The following is a 12,416-nucleotide window of genomic DNA, read 5'->3' as shown; positions in this document are numbered from 1 at the left end:
GAGGAGAGGATATTTTTGGCCAGAGTATTCTTTAGGGAATCTTATAAATGAAAATTATAGGCCTTAGAGACCTATTTATATTTTAGGTAACTTAGGGACAAAGCAATATTTGAGTGATTAAATAATATAATTAATCACAATTCAAGTCCTTTCCTTATTTACTACCAGGAGGCTTCTAGAAACCCTAGAATCCCTTCTAAGTTCGTTCACCACCTATCAATGTTTTAAAAACCGGTTTGAACCGGCCGGTCGAACCGGTTGGACCGAGAACCGGGGAAGCGAGCGGTTCAACTATTACCGGTTTTACATTGATTTCTGAACCGGATTGAACCGACCGTTTTTTAGAAAAATCTGGTTGAACTGGTCAAAACAAACCGGTTTAGCCGGTTAAACCGAATAAAAACACATGAAAAAGAACCATTTACATAATAAACTTTTGGTGACTTTTTCATATCTATTTATTTTTATCTAAATAAAAACATATGGTAAATGTTATAAATTTTTTTGATGTGTTTGTATTAATCTAAAACTATATTTCGTTACAGTATTATACTTTATTTTCTTTTTGACGTATATGGATTAATGTAAAAACACTAAATTTTATGGTTATGTGTTATTTTAATGTATTTTGATTCATCTACAACTTATTTTTATATGTATTTTTAATGTTTGAACTTGTAAACATCAAATTAATGATTTATATATGTACTTGTCTATATGAAAATAGAAAAAAAAAACATGAAAAATATAGAAACCGGTTGATCCGGCAGTCGAATCGGTTACCATACCGGTTCAACTAAAAAACCGATTTTTAAAACATTACCGCCTATATGGGTTCCACAATCTTCATTCCTAGCTCAATTATGAACAATTATAATTCAACTCTTCGACCTTTAATTAACTTCAATTAATCCCGAATTAATTCTAGATTGATTCTAATTGCTTTCATATGAATTTATTAATCATATAAATTAAGAAACCAATTTTCTATTTCCAGTTAATATATTAATCACATAAATTTTAACAAATTATTTCCTCATAATTTCCAATTATTTTATTAATCATACAATCAAGTAATAAATTATCCTCTCTCTACAAATAACAAAGTTCTAGTTATGAGGGCAACCCGAAAAAAGATTTTTCTTCTAATTACAAGAATATGTCAATTTAGTTACTGACTTAGACACCTTAATCCAACATAAGAACCTCTTTCTAATGGGATTTCAAAATTCTCATCATCTTAGCAAGAGAATAATCTTTGAACTATTCATGAGCTTTGATGGTTGATGGAATAAATTTCCATTCAGATCTTAAAGCATTTAGAAAAGTTACTTTGGGTTCAATTGGTTTCCTGCTCAAATTATGCTTAAGAATTCTACTCAATAAATGATCAAAACGATTAACAATTTGATCAATTGTCTCATTAGGTTTCTACCCAAAAGATCCAAATCCAAAGAGAAGTGTAGTTTGAATGGAATGAGTCAAATCAACATCACCAGAATATAATGCTTTTACCTTATCCCAGATTTGTTTAGTAGTTGAAAGTGAACTCACAAATTGAAAATTGTTTGGAGGAAGAGAAAACCTTAAGATTCTGGTTGCTTTTAGATTATTCATCAATCTGTTCTTTTCATCTGACTCAATACTTTTATCATTAGCAATGATGTCATCCAGTTCCTCTTGATTCGTAACAATCTCTTTAGTCTTCGAGTACTTGTAAGTTCCATTTGTGATCGCATGCCAAATTCTTGAACCATGAGTTTTGATTCTAAGGACATAATCTTCAAAATGTAATGCCAAAACTTCATATTCTTTCGAAAAAAGGATTGAAATTCGAGTAGTAGATCCAATACTACCTTGAAGATTGAATGAAATTGAATGAGAAACTTCTTTTGAAATGTTCAGAGAAATTTTGAACAAAATCAGAGTTAGAATCAGATATGTGATTAAAAATGAATTTTCAAATCAAAGATAAATATTTGAGCAAATAACTTAAGATCAAAATCACTAAAGAACTTGCAAAATGCAGAAATGATCAAAAATTCAAAGTGAAAATCTAAGGAACACAATGAACTTCACACAACTCAAGACTCGAAAAAATAGCTCACAAATCTCCCGCTCTTATACTACTTGTTAGAATTTTAGGAACGAATAGATTTTAATTTGATAACGACATGATTGTTTTAAATATTAAGAACACAGAATGATAAATAAAATCACGATTTCATTATAGAGAAAAATAGTTGTTTGGTACAAAAGTAGGTAACTATTCAGGCAAAAGATACTCTCTCTTCTTACTAACTTCCCTATACATAAGTTTGGAGGGAAGTCGGAAAGGAATGTTTAAGTCAACGGTTTAGAAGTGTGAACCTAAACATAAACAAAGTATGCGAAATACAAAGAGATTATCTCGTATACGAAATGAAGACTTTACAACAAGGCAAACCAAATTGTTAACTCAGTCGCTTACAAGACTTGACACAACCTAATATTCTGAAACTCAATACTACATAAGTAACTTTGTTGTGTGTTTACAACATCCATTTACACATCGTAAATCCAAATATGATCCTGGCTTTAATCAATAATTCATTTAGGGTTAATAATTATATTAAGGATTAATAAATCAAACTAGAATATAATTGGTATTGAATGATGTCCATAAGATAATCCACAATACTCTAATACGATAAAACCTCATAAAGGATTAACATATAGGATGATCAGTCTAGTTAAATTCATAGTTTAGGAATTGATCACTTAGACAAATAGAAAGATCATGCCTTTATTAAAAGCTCTTCCTTAATATGCTCATGCCTCTACATTCCAAAACTATATAAAAAACATCAAACATATTTTTGAATTTATATGAAATTTCATTTTGTTAGAAGTTGGTCATGGTTATCAAGATTAATTAGCTAACAAGTACATAGAAGTTGTTTTGGATTCTTTTAGTGTTTTGAAAAATTATAATCAAATAATTAGTTATAACAATATTTGACATGGAATACAATCTTTGGACATAATACACTATCTGATATATCATTTTTATTATATATATTTACTTTTTAGTGTTCACAAACTGTGATTTTTAAGTCTTTTGTTATGTAAAGTGATTTTATATCTATTAATTAATTATTATAAATTAGCATATAGATTTTAGATAATATATCTTACATAAATTATTTATCAATAACTTTTCTAAGACATAATCATCTAAAGATCTAACAATTATTTATATTTTAAAGTTATTTTATTAATTATTTTTTTTATCAAACGTTATCTTTATCAATCGAAATATAAAATATCATATTTTATATTCATCGAATTTTATTGATCAAAATGTCTTGCCAAAAATCAACTTATATTGAATAGTAAACCACTTTAAAATTTTGGAATTTTTTGATAATTGAAGTACTATTATTTACGAGTAGTTAGGTACTAATCAATATAAACTTATTTGTAAACCCACGGATCGTGACAGCATTAGAAATATATAAAACCGTTTTGACGTTTTCAACCAAAATAAATGTCCAAAATGTTCTACTAGTATCTCTTGACAATAACGGTTTATTACTTTCTAGTATTAAGAAACAATACATCTTTCATCAAATTTTAATAACTCGATAAAATGCATCAAACTCAACTTCAGTTGTTTAAGTTTGAATTCAAACATGTTTAAAGTTTAATAATCCAATTAGTTTCTTCGTTTATTTGGTTTTTTGCTTTTGACTTTTTTTAGAACCACAGAATTTCATATTAAACTATTTTTTGGAATGGCAGAATAAAATTAAAAAGCAACTAGCAAGAAGCTATAAAAATTACAAAATACAAGTTAGAGAGAGGGTTTTGCACCTAATCAAGTGAGTTCATCTTACCAATCCAAAATTTTGAGTGTTACAAAAGTTTCATATCACCCAAAAAGCAGTGACAACAACCGTGTAAAATTCTTTCGTTGCATAGTAGATAAACCTGAGATGATCAAACTACTGAATGATATGATATCGGGACAAGGCGAAAACACATGCTCAACCGACTCTATACCTGAGGACAAACAATTCAAACAAAACGCCTAATGCAATTCAAAACCATGATCCGCCAAATTCCCCCTCGTAGGACGACGTTGAAGCTCATTCCTTCACTCCAAAATGTTTAACTTGATAGAAACATTGGTATTACATTTAGTCAAACTTGTATTATCAGTGAAAGAATGTGAACCCAAACAAACTTTGGTAGAAGAAACATAAAAAGAACATCTACACGATCCAAGGACCACACTACCCTATCAGACGAATAGACAAAAAAATCCCTATATCAACTCTGAAAATGCATCTCACTACTCACCCTCAGCCCCTCCCATCGGCTAATGATGCAGTGAAGAATCAAACCATCAATTCCTTAGCCTATCTGCTGGCCTCTACAAAAATATATGGGGGAACTGCTTTACCAAAGGACGCATACTAATCCAAATGTCCCTCCAAAAATTTGTCTACTAACCATTACCTGCTATAATACAACATAACTATTGAAGGTTCAATAATCTATACAGTAACCGCATAATAAACGAAATAATCTCTTTCCAAGGACCATAAGGGGCACTAGATGTCTCCAAGTCTCGGCACCTGCCATTTGGGCCAAAAATAACCTCAAGGATTGACACTCATAACGAATCGACATCATGAAAAAGAAATTGAATACCATTTAATAACATAACCCTGGTAAATGATCATAGACTTCCAACAAGGAAACCATCCTCATGTTTGTTAGTACTAACACTAAAAAAGTTTTCAAATAGAAACCATCCTAAAAAAATAAATTGAGTCGTCATTATTAATGTTTTTTTTCAATTAAAATAAAACATCTTCAAACATATCGTCACGAAATAAAAAAATCTCAAATCATAAAATAAACAGATAAATAAAATATATTTAATAACAAATTAATGTTAAATATTAATGATTTAATAAAAAAATTTCTTTATAATTTAGTTTTACAATAAATGTGTAATGCAAAAATACTAGATAAAATTTTTGTTTTAATTCAATCAAAACATTCATTCATTACTTCCAAAAATAGAGATAGTATCAAAAGTATTTCCAATAACATTAGAGTGGTAACAAAATCATAAATATGAAATCTCATGTGGATGTAGTGCAATCATGTTGGATTCTTCCCCTTGCAGTCGGAAGTACCTGACATATTTAAACCACAAAAGCATAAGCACAAAGTTTAATGAGTTGCTCAAAATACCACATATCATACATAACACGACGAGTCTATTTCAACCCCAAGAGGATGTTACGGGCCAAATCATAGTCATAATCCACGTCATGGACTAAATCATGGTCTTTACTTGTACAAGTCTCAAGGGCCAGATCCTGATCTTCCATACAATTTTCAGGGGCCAACCCCTGATCCTACATGCAAATGTCATGGGCCAAACCATGGTCTTTCATACAAATGTCAGTAGCCAAACCCTAGTCTTCCATACAAGTATCACAAAGACAACTAGCATCTTACATAATATAGTGAGAAAACTCACATTGCAACAAAGTCATCGGTTAGAAAGCTCACACAACTGAAAAAGGTGATACACACCTCCTATGGAATCGTACAATGTAAACCCTTAGTATACCTTCCAAAACTATCAATTTAACTAAAAGTCAAACCCGATCAAGAGTCAATGGTCAAAGTCAACGTCAGTTGGCTTCTATGTTGTGGTCATCCCTTAGTCACATCGTGGGACCTTCTCGAAAAACATTCACGATTTTCATTTTTGACACACCATGACACCCAACTCTTCACGTCGTGGCAACAAGTTGTAAACAACTTATTTACTCCAGCTCTTAATCGGTTAAGTTCTTAGCCAATACTTTCCAGAAGGTTTCTAAGGATTCAAAAGGGCTCATAAAATTTCAAACCTTATAGACATGCATGTCCTTCCCCAAACTATGTCAAAAATATGAGAAAATGGACCTAAAGCTCATACATGATTACCAAAACTACACCAAATCTTGGATCCAGAAGATATAATGACCAAAGGACTAAGGTATGCCATAAAGTTGCAAACTTTATCACTTTCATCATCCAAAACATCAATATGGATCAAACCATACTAAGTAACCTATATTTAAAAGGAAGACATCACCAAGAAGAACTTGAGAACTCACAAATGGTCCAAAAGATGCACACAAGAAGTAAGGCTAAGTAACTTGCTTGATCTATGCATAAGAGTTCCTTCTTATTCCTTACAAGGCCATAAAAACATTGAAATGAGTTCCAAAACATGCAAAAAGGCTAGGATTGATCAAAAACACTTTAGGATGTGATATAGGCTAAGGGTGAAGGAAACCCTAGCCATCACATCCTTTAAATAGGGTCTTGAGACCGAAAAATTAGGATTTAACCTTCAGTCATCATCACGTCGTGGCCACTAAGTGCCTATGTCGTGTCAGCGTAAATGAGATACGCACTACATGCAATGATGTCATGTCGTGGTGATTCCATCACCACGTCATGACCAGTCAAAAACTCCAACATCACCAAATTATATACATGCCTATATCCAGGTGATACAACTCTCCCCCGCATAAATTAGACTTCATCCAACAAGTTGGCTACTGAAAACATCTCAGGTTAATTCTCCCCTATCTCCTCATCAGACTCCTAAGGCCACTCGAAACCCTTCCGGTGTTTCCATTGCACCTTCACTAAACTAAGTATCTTGTTGCGCAAGCTCTTCGTCCTCACGTTAATAATCGCATAAGTTTCTCCACGTAATTCAGACGCTCATCGACCTGAATGTCATCCAAAGAAACCACGATGGATTCATCGGATAAAGACTTCTGCAACTGAGATGATGGGTTTTGAGCATAAAACATTCCTATGTGTTCATGCAACCCTAATTGCTTTGGATCTAAGTTTTTCTCTAGTTATACATACAAACAGATCTTCCAAATCAATAACCCTAATACTAGCATATAATCTCGAAATTCAATATGAAACTAGGGTTAGAGTGTTACCTTGCTTGTTATCTTGTAATAACAAGGATTCCACGGATGATCTTGACACTTGAAAGCTTTAGCGACCCAAGTGTTGCACATCAAATGGAGTCACAACCACCAAAAGCAAAGGATGAGTAAGATAGAGGGCAGAAATTTGGCTAGGGTTTCTCTTGGGAAGTCGATGCCGAATTTAGGAGAGATGAGGGTCTTTTAAACAGTTGTGGTTGCTAGGGTTTTCAGGTGGAAACCCTAATCCTTGCTTAGGCTCCAAGAAGCCCATGAACCCACTTTCTAGAAGGCCTTGGACGATTTCTATAGGGCCTCTTATAGATTTCGCCCAACCCTTTTCAAGGGAGTCCATCAACCCAATACTACAACTATCATTGATTTGCAATATCAATCCCCGTACTTTTAATCAGTTCCTTTAGTACCAAATTAATTTATGATTAAATACTAATTAAATAATATAATTTCGAATTAATATATTATTCTTATAATATATTAATAAATCATTAAATAACCTCTCTCTCCAAAAGTCATCCTATCAAGTTGTTATGGAGAAGGCAACCCAAAAGGACCATGCTACTATCAAATCAAGTACATACTAATTATAGTTATAGGCTTAGACACCTAATCCAACAGTCTCCCACTTGGATAAGTCTAATAACTATATGTGCAAGTATGACTTCAAAGTTTGATAAGCAATCGTAGCTTTCAAAATCCGTTTTCAAACTCTAACCTAGTCAATGACGCGTCCTTTAGATAAGGGATCATATAGTCATTTGTTATGCAAGACATCATGTGGACAAAGACATGGAACAAAATCATTCACAATATCCAACAGTTTGTTTCCCGATTTCTGATTTGTCCGACATAGAACTTAATTGAACACATCAATTCAGTCCTAACTGGGCCCGGTACATAAGTCAACACAAAATCATCGAGGGGCCCAAGATATCGTTTTACCCCTAGGGATAAAAGGAACATATACACTTAGACTTATATGCTTGTACTATTTACTCATCAAATCGTGCACAACAATACGTTTTATAACACCAAGTTACTGATGCGTTTATGCATTATCAATGCACAAACAACTCGTAAACCATAACTCATATATCTCGATTTAAAGATTATACGATATTATCGTCTCACAATCACTCGTGATGAATTCTATGAAGCGATTCAAATGAGTGTGGGTTTAATCCATTACTCAAATCATATTTCAGGAGTACTCATGAACGTTGCAACAAACCTTTGTTATGTCTAAGCACTTAGACAATCTACAATCCAATTCATGACAACCTTACTTCATAACTTACTTCCAAAGTTTGAACGACTGTGGATAATTTCAACAATCCAATTATTCAGGAAGTAAAACATGCAAAAGTAAACACAAAATAAACAATTGACAAAAGATAGTAAACTTTACTCATAATTAAATCTTCCATTAATTAATCATCAAATGTCAATTACATTTATATTGTTACAAGTTTTTAACTGTCTATCTAATCGCTAAAACTAATATTGTAACATCCCGACTCCCAGGTATAAATTTAAATTGTTTATATTCATATTGATAGGGCAACTCGACGAGTTGGAGGCCCCAACTCGTTGATTAGAGATTAAGATAGCCTTGTGGATCTTAGAATCAACTCGACGAGTTGGAGGACCCAACTCGACAAGTTGGAGCTGAGCGTGAAAACTCTAATTTTTAGGGTTTGCACCCTATTTAAAGGACCTTAATCCCTCTATTTTGCCTCCCTCATCACCTTATCACCTGAGACAAACCCTAATCGAGCTATCTTCAACTGTGAGAGAGAGTGAGGCTAAGAGTGTGTGTTTTGGTGCATTTGTTGAAGGAACTTGAGGAGTAAAAGGCTTGGAACAAGATGGAGTCTTTGGATCCGGCATCCATTCAATGTTGACAGACATTTGGAGGTAAAAAGCCATTATCTTGATCACTTGTTTGTTAGATATCTCATAGGTATCTAACTAATCCCTCAGTAGGCTTCTCCAATGCTCATCTAGGTATCTATCCTAGATTACTCCTCTACTCAAAGCTCTCTAAAAGATTCATGATAAATACTCTTACTTCGCACATACTCAAAGCACATCACAGATAACAAAAATTCCTAGGCTAAGGCATCACAAATCAGGCAACACTAGCCCTAATATATGAAATACCTAGCCTATTATCTAGCATGCATCACTAATATCTCACTAATAACTCATAACACAAATAAGTAAGGGTATATCGGTAAATCACCGTTCGGGCTCTGGCTGATTGTACACACCGCTCCTTCTCATTTTCTCTTAGACACTATTGCTCGTTTTAGAAAAGTCATTTCTTTTGAAATTTTTTTCTCAAATCCCCAGTTTGAGTCCAGACATACCCGAAGGTGCATCCGAATCCCTCAAACCAAGGCTCTGATACCAACTAGTAACATCGTAAATTTTCAAACTAATTTTTTCATTTAAAATCACATAATTCTCATAACATATTTCATAGAAATCTCATTTATTTAATTTACAAATCACAACTCCATAATTTTTTAATTAAAATCCAGGATCCTCAAAACATAACTCTTTCACTGGTGTGTACAATCAAGGTGGTGCCTTCCCGCGATCCTGAGAAAAACCTGAAACACAAAACACATAACACGGTAAGAACGAAGCTTAGTGAGTTCCCCAAAATACCACACATATCTCAATAGCCTCTTATGGCTATACTCTGATAAGACCCTCCGGTCAATGTTGTTGGAGTAGTGTCTAAGTCCATAACTATTTTGGTATGTACTTGACCCGATGGTGCATGGTCCTTTTGGGTTGCCTTCACCAAAGCAACTTGATAGGATGAATTATGGAGAGAAAGGATTAAATATGATTTATTAATATATTATGAGAATAATATATTAAAGGAGAAATCATATTGGTTAATTAATATTAGTCAATAATTAATTGGTAATTAGTTTTGTGACTAAAAGAGATTAATTAAACTTAAGGGACTGGAATTGTAATTATAAGATAATTGCAATTTTTGCCATGGATTGCCTTGTATTAAGGAGTGGACGAATTATATGGGGAAACCCATGAGGAAATCGTCCAAGGCCTTAAGAAAGGAATCTATGGGTTGCTTAGGGATTAAGCATCCAATTTAGGGTTTCCTTGTTAGATAACCCTAATAGCCTCCTATATATATATATATATATATATATATATATATATATATATATATATATATATATATATATATATATATAGATCCCTTATGACCCAAAAACGTGGCTAAGCATCTTTCTAGGGTTTCACACGTTTTTGGGCTGCCTCCTTCATCTCTCCTCTTCATTCTCTTGCTCTTGGTGTTTGTGAACCATTAGAGGAGTGAGATTTGTGACTCTAAGCTTTCTAAAGTCAATACAAGGAGGGATTGGGATTGTTATTGCTACATAACAATCAAGGTAATATCTTAAACCTATTCTCATGTTAATATGATTACTTGAATGCTAGAATTAGGGTTTATAGTCTTGGATAACTTGCATGTATAATAGAGAAACCTAGATCCAAGCATTAGGGTTTGTATGAGCACATAGGATGTTCTTATAGCCAAAACCCATCAGTGGTATCAGAGCGTAGATTGGTTTCTATTGTATTGATGCCTTGTATGTTGAAAAAATTCATTTTTTGTGGTTCTGCTTGCTGAACTCGCCGAGTCCATGCCTGACTTGACGAGTCGGCTGGTCAGAATGAGGGAAAACCAGGATTTCTTGCTGTTTTTGCTTGAGGATACTTGTCTTATCATATTAGATCAATAAAAATCCGATTCTTTGATACATATGACTATATTCTTGATCTAGTTGAAGATATTTATCAATTAATAAAATATTTGTTTCCTTATGTGATAATTGATTAATTATTTTGATTAAATTGGTAAATTGTTTTGCAAGAAATCATTAAATAAATCAAATATAGATAATTATGTGATTAAATGTTAATTTAGATTATTTGTTATTTGATCCTTGTGTTATGAAATGTTTCATATTTTCCCCTTTAGGTTTTATAGTTTAAATTTGACCTCAAAAGTTTTGTTGTTTTGAAATTTAAATAGTTGAAACCCTATTGTTTTGAAAAATGTTTCAAAACTTGCCCTCAAGTTTTAGAATTTAAATTTTGATTAAAAGTTTAATTTTGATGTATATTTAAATTCTAAACCTAAATGTTTTGAAATGTTTCAAAACTTGCCCTCAAGTTTTGGAATTTAAAAGTTGATTAAAAGTTTGATTAGGAATATTAAATTCTAAAACCCTAGTATTGTTTTGAAAAAGTTCAAATCAAACTCTTATGGTTTTATTAATTAATTAAGGTGTATAATTAAAAGAGATTTAGTAAATCCATAAAGTCTTGGTATACAATTTAATTAAATTAAAAGTATAATTATTAAATTAGACCACCTAGTATTTTAAAAGTATAAAATATACCCTATACTATATATAACATTAAGAGTCTAACATTATATATATGTATGAGTAAAAGTCAGTCTTACCGTTAGTAGGCCTCATTCACGAAGCTGGTTTATAAGGGGTGTTTAAGGAAATTGCCTATAAAATGGCGATTGAATGGATATCCACTCTTACCCACCGCACTCTTGACTAGTGGAGGGTCGTTAGCCGAACGGGTAGGATAGGACGAAACCTTCCATTATAAGTATAATGTATTACTAAAGTAACTAAATGTTTTTCAAATTCCCCATCATAGTTACTTAGGCAAAGTGAATTGATGCAATTCCATGAAATTACACTTTGTGCCCTTGCGGAGACGTTAGTGGAGCGTGTGTGGTTTACCGGCATTCTAAATGGTTCTAAGCAAAGGTAGCAAAGGGTGACTCAATGTTTGTCATAGTTCGGTGGAGCGTGTGTGGTTTACCGGCACATCGAATAGGTGACTGTAACATGTGGGGGCACCATGTAGTTTGCATGGTTATTCACACCCGCTTTGTGATCCTCGGCATCCCAGTCACAAACAAGAGGGGCATATCGAGATTTAAACATGCCATTGAAATGTTCAATGAATCTCATAGGATCTAGGAGTTTTCATAGATTTAAAACTTAAATTTCTTTTTCGTTTTTCATGGTGGAAATTAGTGAATCGTCATTCACTTACCTTCAAATGTTCTGCAATTTGGGTTACGGCATCCCTCTCCCGAGTTGTAGAATATTGTGTTGGGTCCTAGCCTTAGTATCTCATTTGGGTGATTTACTAAGGACTCAATCAATCAATCAACTAACTTGAATTCGTTTTCTCCCGTTTTGTAGATGTCAAAGTTCGACAAATATGGTCTTCCCAAATCCTGTGGAACAAGCATTCCACATGAAGATGATATTCCACGATTTAATCGAGGAACAAGAAATCTGT

Source organism: Lactuca serriola, chromosome 8 (genome assembly GCF_051521515.1).
Source record: "Lactuca serriola cultivar US96UC23 chromosome 8, Lser_US96UC23_V15, whole genome shotgun sequence".
NCBI lineage: Eukaryota > Viridiplantae > Streptophyta > Magnoliopsida > Asterales > Asteraceae > Lactuca > Lactuca serriola.
This window is presented reverse-complemented; position numbering follows the sequence as displayed.